The sequence below is a fragment of the Phyllobates terribilis genome, unplaced genomic scaffold, assembly GCF_046119375.1.
Source record: "Phyllobates terribilis strain yellow unplaced genomic scaffold, ASM4611937v1 Scaffold_3__8_contigs__length_932513732, whole genome shotgun sequence".
In the NCBI taxonomy this organism is placed as follows: Eukaryota; Metazoa; Chordata; class Amphibia; order Anura; family Dendrobatidae; genus Phyllobates; species Phyllobates terribilis.
This window is the reverse complement of record NW_027362763.1, coordinates 197,004,152-197,016,558: the sequence shown is the minus strand read 5'-3', so window position 1 is coordinate 197,016,558 and position 12,407 is coordinate 197,004,152. Positions and strand designations below refer to the sequence as shown.

The following is a 12,407-nucleotide window of genomic DNA, read 5'->3' as shown; positions in this document are numbered from 1 at the left end:
AGGTTTCTTATAAATCAGTCACACAAGGTTTCCACATAGTTCTACTGAACTGAGCTAACATAATAATAGAAAACTCAATGATGATCATTTGGTTCATTAGAAGCCAGAGGCGTCTTAGTAAATTAAATGGTGTTCATATTGTGGCTACTGAGTTTTTAAATTTCCTATACAGTACTATATGGACAAAAAAGCATTGTGACACCAACACATTACATCTATAGGAGCTTTTATCATTCTAAATCCATAGTCATTTATATAGAGTTGGTCACCCCTTTTCCATTTCCATTCTTCTGAGAAGGCTTTCTACCAGATTTTGGTGGGCTCTGGCCACTATCTGTGTTTGAGGCAGTTTTTGCCCATTTTTTCATAAAAGCATTTGTGAGAACAGACACTGATGTTGGACAAAAAAGTCTGGCTTATCGCCCTTCTACTTCAGCCCAAAATTTTGGATGGGATTGAGGTCAGGGCTGTGTGCAGACCACTTGAGTTCTTCCACACCTAATTCCGTCACCCACGCCTTTATGGACCTTGCTTTGAGCACTGGGGCACAGTTATATTGGAATAGGTAAAGGATCTTCCCCAATTTGTTCCCACAAAGTTGTATGCATACAATTATCAAAAATATCTTGTTATGAAAGAATTAAGATTTCCATTCACTGAAGAGGCTGAGCCATGCTCTGTAAAATAACCCCATAGAATTCTCACCTCCACCACACTTTATAGTTGGTAAAAATGAAGTTAGGTAAGCAACGTTCAGCTGACATTTACCAAACTCAGACTTGTCCATCAGACTGATAGAAGTGTGATTAGTCTCTTCACAGAGCACATTTCCACTGCTCCAGAGCTGCTTTATAACACCCTATACAACACATGGCATTGTGCTTGATAATCTAAGACTTGCATGAAGTTGCTCATGAAAACCCATGTCATAAAACTCCCAGCAGGGGCACAATTTTGGTGATCTTGTTAATGCTTGAAGATATTTTGAGCTATGCATGTAATTTGCTTTACATTGGGGAGTTTTATGCACTGGGGCCTCAACAACAGGCAACCCTGCTCTGTTACAGGGTTACAGGGACTGCTATTTCATGGCAGAGTTGCTGTGGTACCTAAATGCTTCCACTCTACAATAATACCAAAACTCTCATAGTTTAATCATGGAATATTTAAGAGGTAAAACATTTCCCAAACTGGCTTGATGCAATGGTGTCATCTTATTTAAATTCTATGGTGGAATTCCTTGAGCTGTTTGGAAAGAGTCTTTCTTTCAAAAATTCTAATAAAGGAAGACGGTATGGCGAGAGGCAGCTTTTTACCTGTGGCAACGGGACTGAATGAAAAACCTAAAATCAATGACTAACCCCTTACCGGAAAAATATATATCTTTCAACTGTTGTACTGTGTTAGCTGGTAGATAGAAAAATGTTAAAATCTGGGAGTCCTCAGTGCTTGATGCCTTTTAATGGCTAACTGAAAAAATGGTAATAAATAGCAAGCTTTCAAGATTAGTCAGGCATAGTATAACACAAAATTTTGGAATACAAACATGCAAAAAATACATATATAAAAATATATATATATATATATATATATATATATATATATATATATAATATATACATACACACATATTATATATACAGGGTGGTCCAAAAGTGGGTGGACAGAAAGTGTAATAAGGTTATGAAGGGGGAGATTTATCAAACACAATCAAGTAATTTTAGATAACATTATGTGGAGTGATAAAGCTTTAAAGCTTCTTTCAAATTATTTGGCCATATTAACAGAGATAATTGTATTTACTGGTATAATGAGAACATGCATTTAACATTAGAGCAACAACTAAATGAGCCTGGTGTCAATGTTTGGGGTGGTATTTCAAGTTTTGGTGTTTTAGGACCAATATTTTTTGATGGAACAGTCACAGGAGATGAGTATCTCAAAATTCTAATGAATCAAGTTGTTCCCCAGTTACAGCAACAGCCTAAATCAAATGACCTTTATTTCCAACAAGATGGGGGCCCCTCCACATTATTCAAGAGTAGTCCGCGAGTATCTTGATGAAACATTTCCTAATAAATGGATTGGCCGAAGAGGCCCACTTGATTGGCCGGCACGTTCACCAGACTTAACCCCAATGGATTTTTTCTTTTGGGGAGTACTCAAGGACAAAGTTTATAGTTGAAAACCAAAAAGTGTCAGTGATTTGAAAAATTACAAAAGAGATGCATTTCAAGAAATTAATACCCAAAGAGACTTGTGCAAAAAAGTTTGTTGAAGCGTAAGAGGCGACTTCAAAGCTGTGCAAATTGTAATGGAAAACAGTTTGAGCACCTGCGTTGATAAAATTTAAGGGCTTTTGTATTACTGTTCAGAATAAAATTTAATTGTCAATGTTATGCTTGTGTTAGTAAATATAATTTTATATATGAATCAAAATAAATTATTTTCTGTTCACCTACTTTTGGACCACCCTGTGTGTGTATATGTGTGTGTATATGTGTGTGTGTATGTATATGTGTGTATATATATATATATATATATATATATATATATATATATATATATATTATATTGTGTGTGTGTGTGTGTGTACAGACCCAAAGTTTGGACACACCTTCTCATTTAAAGATTTTTCTGTATTTTCATGACTATGAAAATTGTACATTCACACTGAAGGCATCAAAACTATGAAATAACACATGTGGAATTATATACTTAACAAAAAAGTGTGAAACAACTGAAAATATGTCTTATATTCTACAGTGGTGGCCAAAAGTATTGGCACCCCTGCAATTCTGTCAGATAATACTCAGTTTCTTCCTGAAAATGATTGCAATCACAAATTCTTTGGTATTATTATCTTCATTTAATTTGCTTGCAAGGAAAAAACTCAAAAAAGAATGAAGCAAAAATCAAATCATTGATCATTTCACACAAAACTCCAAAACTGGGCCAGACAAAAGTATTGGCACCCTCAGCCTAATACTTGGTTGCACAACATTTAGCCAAAATAACTGCGAACAACCGCTTCCGGTAACCATCAATGAGTTTCTTACAATGCTCTGCTGGAATTGTAGACCATTCTTCTTTGGCAAACTGCTCCAGGTCCCTGATATTTGAAGGGTGCCTTCTCCAAACTGCCATTTTGAGATCTCTCCACAGGTGTTCTATGGGATTCAGGTCTGGACTCATTGCTGGCCACCTTAGAAGTCTCCAGTGCTTTCTCTCAAACCATTTTATAGTGCTTTTGGAAGTGTGTTTTGGGTCATTGTCCTGCTGGAAGACCCATGACCTCTGAGGGAGACCCAGCTTTCTCACACTGGGCCCTACATTATACTGCAAAATTTGTTGGTAGTCTTCAGACTTCATAATGCCATGCACACAGTCAAGCAGTCCAGTGCCAGAGGCAGCAAAGCAACCCCAAAACATCAGGGAACCTCCGCCATGTTTGACTGTAGGGACCGTGTTCTTTTCTTTGAATGCCTTTTTTTTTTCCTGTACACTCTGTTGATGCTTTTTCCCAAAAAGCTCTACTTTTGTCTCATCTGACCAGAGAACATTCTTCCAAAACGTTTTAGGCTTTCTCAGGTAAGTTTTGGCAAACTCCAGCCTGGCTTTTTTATGTCTCGGGGTAAGAAGTGGTGTCTTCCTGGGTATCCTACCATACAGTCCCTTTTCATTCAGACGCCTGACGGATAGTACGGGTTGACACTGTTGTATCCTCGGACTGCAGGGCAGCTTGAACTTGTTTGGATGTTAGTCGAGGTTCTTTATCCACCATCTGCACAATCTTACGTTGAAATCTCTCGTCAATTTTTCTTTTCCGTCCACATCTAGGGAGGTTAGCCACAGTGCCATGGGCTTTAAACTTGTTGATGACACTGCGCACGGAAGATACAGGAACATTCAGGTCTTTGGAGATGGACTTGTAGCCTTGAGATTGCTCATGCTTCCTCACAATTTGGTTTCTCAAGTCCTCAGACAGTTCTTTGGTCTTCTTTCTTTTCTCCATGCTCAATGTGGTACACACAAGGACACAGGACAGAGGTTGAGTCAACTTTAATTCATGTTAACTGGCTGCAAGTGTGATTTAGTTATTGCCAACACCTGTTAGGTGCCACAGGTAAGTTACAGGTGCTGTTAATTACACGAATTAGAGAAGCATCACATGATTTTTCAAACAGTGCCAATACTTTTGTCCACCCCCTTTTTTAGGTTTGGTGTGGAATTGTATCCAATATGGCTTTAGGACAATTCTTTTTGTGTTTTTTCATTGAAGACAAATTAAATGAAGATAATAATACCAAAGAATTTGTGATTGCAATCATTTTCATGAAGAAACCGAGTATTATCTGACAGAATTGCAGGGGTGCCAATACTTTTGGCCACCACTGTAGGTTCTTCAAAGTAGCCACCTTTTGCTTTGATGACTGTTTTGCACACTCTTGGTATTCTCTTGATGAGCTTCAAGAGGTAGTCACCGGAAATGGTCTTCCAACAATCTTGAAGGAGTTCCCAGAGATGCTTAGCACTTGTTGGCCCTTTTGCCTTCACTCTGCGGTCCAGCTCACCCCAAACCATCTTGATTGGGTTCAGGTCTGGTGACTGTGGAGGCCTGGTCATCTGGCGTAGCACTCCATCACTCTCCTTCTTGGTCAAATAGCCCTTACACAGCCTGGAGGTGTGTTTGGGGTCATTGTGTAGTGCCCCGAGGGTTCGGTCGCTACAGAGGTATTGCATCTCACCCAGAGGTGTGATATCTCATTTCCAGGTAAGGATGGAGTATGGCTCAGGACCCTAACACCCACATGCACTACACCACATTTCCGGGGGACAGGGCGACAATTCTCCCGGGTGTGAGCACAACTGTCCCTGTCCCTGGCTGGAGTGGTGGGAGGGAACACCTAGAAAGGGGGAACCCGGTAGTGTGTGGGTGGGGAGAGTAGATTCTAGGTGCACTGAAAAGTAGGAGTATATAAGGTGGGCACCATCTTAGAGACAGTGTTCAGTCAGAGGGAAGAAGTGACAGAGCCTGGCCTCTGTGGAGCTCTGCTCTGGAGGCGGGCCTAGCCTGTGAGGCCCTGCCAGGACTGAGAGAAGAAGAGAGAAGTAGAAAGTGAGAGAGAGCAGAGAGAGAAGGAGGCTGGGAGCAGGGGCTCTGCATGGGCTCTGCTCAGCAGGCAGGCCAAGTCTTAAGGCCTGGGCCTGGAGGAGAAGGGAGGAAGGGAGAAGAACGGAGGAAGCTCTAGAAGAAGACTGAAGGGACCCCAGGGGTGTGGACCGGCCAGTCGCCACCGTACGCCCGCCGCTACCAGAGTAGGGGGGTCAGGCCAAGAAAAGGGAACCGGATCCCTCATCTAGTGTAGGAGAGCAACTACCCTCAGCTAGCAACCGGAGGCCATGGCATTGTACGTGCACGGCCCCTCACTACACCCGTTAGGAAGGCACCACATAGGACCCAGGGAAACGGAACATACGTTTGCCCGCCAAGGCCCGAGGCAGCTGGAAAGAAACGTGGTCAATTGTGGGGTACGACAGGCCAGAGAAAGGACACATGAAGGGGGTCCTGAAAAGCATTCCAAAGGTACCTGGGAGTTGGCCGAGCCCCTCACCTGGTGAGCACAGCACGACGTGGGCAGCCATTACCTGCAGAAGTGGCTTGGAGTGTAAAACTGTGAGTAAAGACCCTGGACTGCATCACTGGACTCTGAGTCATTACTGTTGCTCCCACGCACCATCACCCCCACCATCTGCACTCCCTGCCCTGAGGCTATACTCCTCCCGTGGGGAGTTATACTACCCCACTGCTGCGCACACAACATCAGCCTCAGCGGTCTGCCCGCAGCGGCGGTTCTCAGTGACCGCAATCCACGGGTGGCATAATCGGACATTTAAATATTGAAAACCACATAAATAGACTTCCACTGGTTTGACCACCCTGAGCCACGGGACCGGGTCACCGCCACGGTGACTACAACCCCCAGCATCCACAAAAAGGCCCGGTTCCGGGTTCACCACACGGCCCAGGGGGCGCGTCAATTGTCCTGTTGAAAAATAAATGATGGTCTAACTAAACTCAAACCGGATGGAATAGCATGCCGCTGCAAGATGCTGTGGTAGCCATGCTGGTTCAGTGTGCCTTCAATTTTGAATAAATCCCCAACAGTCTCACCAGCAAAGCACCCCCACACCATCACACCTCCTCCATGCTTCAAGGTGGGAACCAGGCATGTAGAGTCCATTCGTTCACCTTTTCTGCATCGCACAAAGACACAGTTCTTGGAACCAACAATTCTCAAATTTGGACTCATCAGACCAAAGCACAGATTTCCACTGGTCTAATGTCCATTCCTTGTGTTCTTTAGCCCAAACAAGTCTCTTCTGCTTGTTGCCTGTCCTTAGCAGTGGTTTCCTAGCAGCTATTTTACCATGAAGGCCTACTGCACAAAGTCTCCTCTTAACAGTTGTTGAAGAGATGTGTCTGCTGCTAGAACTCTGTGTGGCATTGACCTGGTCTCTAATCTGAGCTGCTGTTAACCTGCGATTTCTGAGGCTGGTGACTCGGATAAACTTATCCTCAGAAGCAGAGGTGACTCTTGGTCTTCCTTTCCTGGGGCAGTCCTCATGTCAGCCAGTTTCTTTGTAGCGCTTGATGGTTTTTGCACTTGGGGACACATTCAAAGTTTTTTCCCAATTTTTCGGACTGACTGACCTTCATTTCTTTAAGTAATGATGGCCACTCGTTTTTCTTTACTTAGCTGCTTTTTTCTTGCCATAATACAAATTCTAACAGTCTATTCAGTAGGACTATCAGCTGTGTATCCACCTGACTTCTGCACAACACAACTGATGGTCCCAACCCCATTTATAAGGCAAGAAATCCCACTTATTAAACCTGACAGGGCACACCTGTGAAGTGAAAACCATTTCCGGTGACTACCTCTTGAAGCTCATCAAGAGAATGCCAAGAGTGTGCAAAGTAGTCATCAAAGCAAAAGGTGGCTACTTTGAAGAACCTAGAATATGACATATTTTCAGTTGTTTCACACTTTTTTGTTAAGTATATAATTCCACATGTGTTAATTCATAGTTTTGATGCCTTCAGTGTGAATGTACAATTTTCAAAGTCATGAAAATACAGAAAAATCTTTAAATGAGAAGGCGTGTCCAAACTTTTGGTCTGTACTGTATATATATATATATATATATATATATATATATATATATATATTAGTATTATATCTGTATTTTTGCACATTTTTATTCCAGGGTGCAGCCAGGCCCATCAGTGCGGGCATTGTAAACTGGGGTGTCTGTTCCCATGGGGTGCACTTGGATAGTAGCGGGCAGCCCGCCTAGTCTAATAGTATGGGCGTAACTAATAGGCTGTAAGCCGGATACTGTGCACTACCTTAGTGTGAGCAGCACCCTATACAAGCCTTTTTGTGGTGTGCAATTCAAATACTGAGCAGTCACCCCCTCCATGAAATGGTAGGTTGTGAATCGTTGTCTCATCAGTAATTTGCACCTGTGTAGCCGCCATCGTTATGCGGGTTTGCTGCACCCTGTTAGTGCATTTGGTTTTGAAGATCTGGGCTGGTAAACACTGCTGCCCTTTTTTGCTGTGTTTTTTCTTGAATTTTTGGGGGAATTTTAAGTCTTCTTAGTGTGGCTTTGCTGTTTGTGCATCTTTTCAGTTAGCCATTCAAAGGTATCAACCACTGAGGACTCTTAAATTTTAATAATTTTCTAACCCCTTACCGACATCTGCAGTACGGCACAAGGGTGGCGCACACAATTGGTAAGCAATCAAAATTTCATATCTATCCAAAAATGGTATAAATGAAAAAGTCTCACCTGACAAAGAATAAGCACTCACACAGGTCTACCAATCAAAAAATGAAACGTTGGAAAATGGCGACAAAATCAAAAACGTTTGACAAATTCCCGATTTTTGTTTTTATTTTTTTTGCTCACCACTAAAATAATAAAAAAAACTAACAAGTTTGGTATCGCTGTAATCATACTAATAATGAGAATCATATTGCCAGGTTATTTTTACCACACAATGTATGCTGTAAAAACAATTCCCAAAATCTTGTTTTTTTTGCAATTTCATTTCACTTGTTTTTTTTTCCCATTTTTCAGTAGACTATGAGGTCAAATGAATGGCGTCATTCAAAAGTACAACTTGTCCCTCAAAAAAACAAACAATCTGTGTGGACAGAGAAATAAAAAAAAAGTTATGGCTCTTGGAAGAAGCGGAGAAAAAAAAATATATAGCAAAAACAAAAAATTGTCCATGTCGGAAATGGGTTAAGAAATTTAGCTGAATACTTTTGTACAAACAGTGTATATAAACACAAATATATAATGCATTGAATACATAGCAATAGCTAATGACATGCTATACAATATTCACAGATGTAGCAAAAAAAAGTAGAAAGCACTGTACCTTTTGAAGAAAAATTAAGACTTGAAAATTATGAATTGTCATACAGCACAAAATAGTTCCAAGTCCACTTGCAAAGTCCTCTTTCATCGCTGATACTTGTATACTTTACACATTTTCTTCTATCTTTTCCAATCTTATTCCAGACTTTTTAGAAATACCCAGTAAGTTCTGGAAGAAGCCCAATCTATCAGTCAGTTGTGGTTTCAAAAAAGTTTGATAGTCAGATTCCAAACAAGCGAATGTCCATGTACTGTAAGTACGTCTAAGATATCCTGTCTATCTTCCTACAGAGTTAAATGATCACATATATTATTGCATTGACTTTGTAACATGAGGGTTGTTATCTTCAATTTTCATATGTTAAATATTGACACTATCTTCCTCAAGAAAAAACTGTAGCGTGCAGAGATCAGCACAGATAAGGTTCAAATTTTTATCAAGACCAAATGAATTTGCATTTCAGTAGTATTTCAATCTGAAATTAAAATCAACGTGTTTGTACAATAGTAGTCATTTCCATGTTCTTGGCCCCAATAAATCTGGGTCCTTGGAAGTTTTATAAAATGTGCCACAAACATTTAAAGTCACTCACTGTTTGTGATGATGTGATGACAAAATAGAAAAACATTACAATTTACTATTTAGCCATTCACATAACCCAAGACTTGTACGTTTACACACTAAGGCAAGGGGCAGACAAGCGTATTTTTTTTCATCTAAGAAAATTGGACCAATTATGCTGATCACACTCTGATCACACTCTGATCAGAGTTTGATCAGTGTATGACCATGGTGTGATTGATTATTTTGGATGAGAAGATGGGGGAAAAAAAATTCTCCATCTTCTCGATTCTCTGAGTGCACAGAAATTGGACTGCACTCACATGTCATAAGAGTGCAGTCCGATGGTTTCCTCTGACTCATTGATTTGCAAAGCCAATTTTGATCCCAATATCAGAACAAACTCAAGCATGCAGTGATTTTATTCCTCGGATAGACTCTGTCTGAGGCAAAAATCTGACATGTACATGGCCTTATAGATGTACCTAAACTAGTCCCTTTGTCCTTTCCCATACCCATCAAGTTAAAATGGAGGGATGTGTCTTTTTTCAACCATATTAACTATGTGCCTATAGGACACAAGATCATGCTGTCAATCATAAGATCTCATGTGCAGAATAATTATGTAAAATCTAGAGCATAACTAAGTGACCAGTCGTCCTGTGTGTTTTTAAATGCCAGGGCAGAATTTCATTCCAAGTTCTTACCTGATTGTGCCATTTAGTTGTGGAAAGATATGTTTCCAGACTGAGAGATTTCCATTTCCTGTTGCTGTCCTGTAGCCTATACACTATTTTACAACAGTCTCTGGTCTGGAGTCCATGCATGGATCAAAGCTTTGCAAACCTTACAAGAGGAACACTTAATATAGTCCGCACTATAAAAAAAACTATGGGGACATTACAGGACATGTCTCTATTTTTGCACTTGCACATACAGTAAGTCTATTATAGGGCAAAAAAGTGATGTGAACATTTCAAAGAGGTTGTGATAAAAGGATACATGTAGCCTGACTTTATAGAGGATCATATATGGATTTATGATTTTCCTTCAATGTCATAAACCAAAAAAAGTAGGTTAAAGCTCTTACCGTAGTCGTTCTTATGTGTGCCTGCAGGAAACTGCAATAGGAAATAAGTAACAAGTAACCCAATTTCCTCAGTTCCTCATCTAAAACTGCTTACCAATTATCAGACACAATATTGTCTTGAAACAATGAATGTGGCTTATGTCACCTAGTTAAATGTAATATATTTAACACATTGCAAAATAAAACATATTGGGTATCCTGAAACAAAATGAAATACTCCTCCCCATGGTCAACCAGGCCTTGGCTACCAGTCACCACTGGCCATGCCATCTTACCGGCAAGGCCCTATATTCAGTGTAGGGTTTGGTACTCACTCAGCCGCATTAGAGGTAGGCACAGGATAATGTCTCTTTAAAATGTCCAAGGCAGGTTTATTCAAGCTTCATAAACCACACGGTCAAAGTAAACAAAACACAGCCATGTGTGGCACAAAGTAAAAAAACTGGAAAATAAACAGTCCATATAGTACTCTGGGTCCACCCGCTCAGTCAGTGTCCTTTAGCACAGACATGCTGGAGGTCTCCACACCTCTAGCCACAGACACTGAATGAGAAACTTGGTCTCCATTTTATACACACGCTCTGAGGGTGGGGATATGTGAGCAGCCAATCCCCCCTCCCATCTTTTATGACTGCTTGTAAAAACCAGCCCTGATACACCTAATTAACGCTTTCAGCATTACTTGTGCTGGAGCATGTTTCCTGGTTTTAAATTACTGAAGTTTAGTGATGAGCGAACGTGCTCGCCACTGCTCGGTACTCGCCCAAGAATCACTGTGCTCGATGCGCTCGGCGAGTATTTCCGGGTTGCTCAGGCAGGAACACGAGTACCCTCCCTGCATGTTTGGCGCTCTTTAGAGAGCCAATAAACATGCATGTATTGCCTGCCATGCACTGTAATGCCGTAGCCATGTTGGCTGTGGGCATTACAGTGAATGGCTGGCCGCACAGCATCATCAGGTGTATATAAGATCGGGCGCTGCCATGCTCGTCACAGTCTACTCCGGAACAAGGCAGAGTAGGGAGAGCTGCTGCTGCATCAGGGAGAAATTTGCTTCTTCATAGTTAGTATAGGTATTCCACAACATATATCTATATTCATCTGAACTAACAGTCCTTCTGAGGACTAATCCAGCAGCATATATTCAGTGGTGATAGCAGGAAGCAGGCAGGCAGTGTATGAGGCAGACTGCAGGGCATATAGTGCAAGAGGGTCCATTGAACGTTCCTGCTGCTGTTCTTACACATATTTGTAGACATAGCTCCAGATATCAGGGGCCAGAGAAAAAAAAATTTGATCTTAATCCTGATTATTTGCTTAAAAGTAATTCAGAGTACACCATTTTTCTGCTCCATTTGCTTGTTCTCACTGCAGAATAAAGCAAGATCTGTTCCATATTTCAGCGATAAACATCCAGAAATTTAAACTGAACTTGGAAAATATTAGCCTCCTTTTCCATTCTGTGCAGTGTGTCGGTCAAGCTATTCACACTAGGTGTCAGTGAAGAATAGTATTAGCAAATAACAGGCCTGCTATTTAAAACCATGGTTCTCTGTCAGACATAACTATAAAAGTGTTCCAAAATCAGACATTTCTTCCATTTTCATTACGTTGCAGTGTGTCGGTCAAGCTATTCACACTAGGTGTCTGTGAAAGATAGTGACGCGCCCCCTGGGCCTAGTGTGGACGTGTGTGGGTTACCCGGAGCCGGGTCTCTGGGGGTTGTAGTCTCCGTGGCGGCGACCCGGTCCCGTGGCTCAGGGTGGTCAGGACGATGGCAGTCTTTTAGGGGTTTTAGGTCAATTGTCCGACTACGCCACCCGTGGATTGCGGTCAGGGTGTACCGCCGCTGCGAGGCAGTCCTCTGAGGCTGGTGTGGTGTGAGCAGCAAAACATGGGAAAACTCCCCACGGGAGGAGTATAGCCTCAGGGCAGGGATTGTGGATGATGGGAGTGATGGTGCGCGGGCGTCCCAGCACTAGTAGTGCTGGTGCGGCAATGAAGCAGGAACGACTCAGAGTCTTTGCAGTGCAGTGCAGTGCAGTTCAGGGTCTTTACTGGTGATATTAAGGCAGACCCTCCCGGGAGTACTGGCTAACATAAGGGGCCTGGTCAGTCTGCGAGCAAACAGGAGTTCCCCTGGCCAGGTGGAGTTGTAGGCTTCCCCGTCTATCTGCACTCTTTCTGGCTACCTTGCTGTAAGCGGGTAGAAGTAGCCCACGTCCCTGAGTATACCGTGTGGTGCTCACCCGTATGGCTGGTGACTTGGGGCCTTCTGTTAGCCTCCGCTCCTGGATG

The 12,407-nt window shown here is 42.0% G+C and overlaps 1 protein-coding gene across 5 annotated transcripts in view; it reads right to left on the bottom strand.

Annotated features, from left to right (window-relative positions):
* The window catches only part of LOC141258020 (G-protein coupled receptor 35-like), a 42,996-nt gene extending 32,756 nt beyond the window's left edge, over positions 1-10,240 (bottom strand). The window contains exons 1-3 of one of the 5 annotated variants that reach the window (XM_073673017.1): positions 10,110-10,234; positions 9,727-9,865; positions 8,459-8,742 (exon numbers count right to left, since the gene is read on the bottom strand). The gene's annotated coding sequence lies outside the window, so the exon portion shown is untranslated. The other 4 variants (XM_073673019.1, XM_073673016.1, XM_073673018.1 and 1 more) reach the window with 4 other exon arrangements.
* Positions 10,241-12,407: the final 2,167 nt, after the last annotated feature.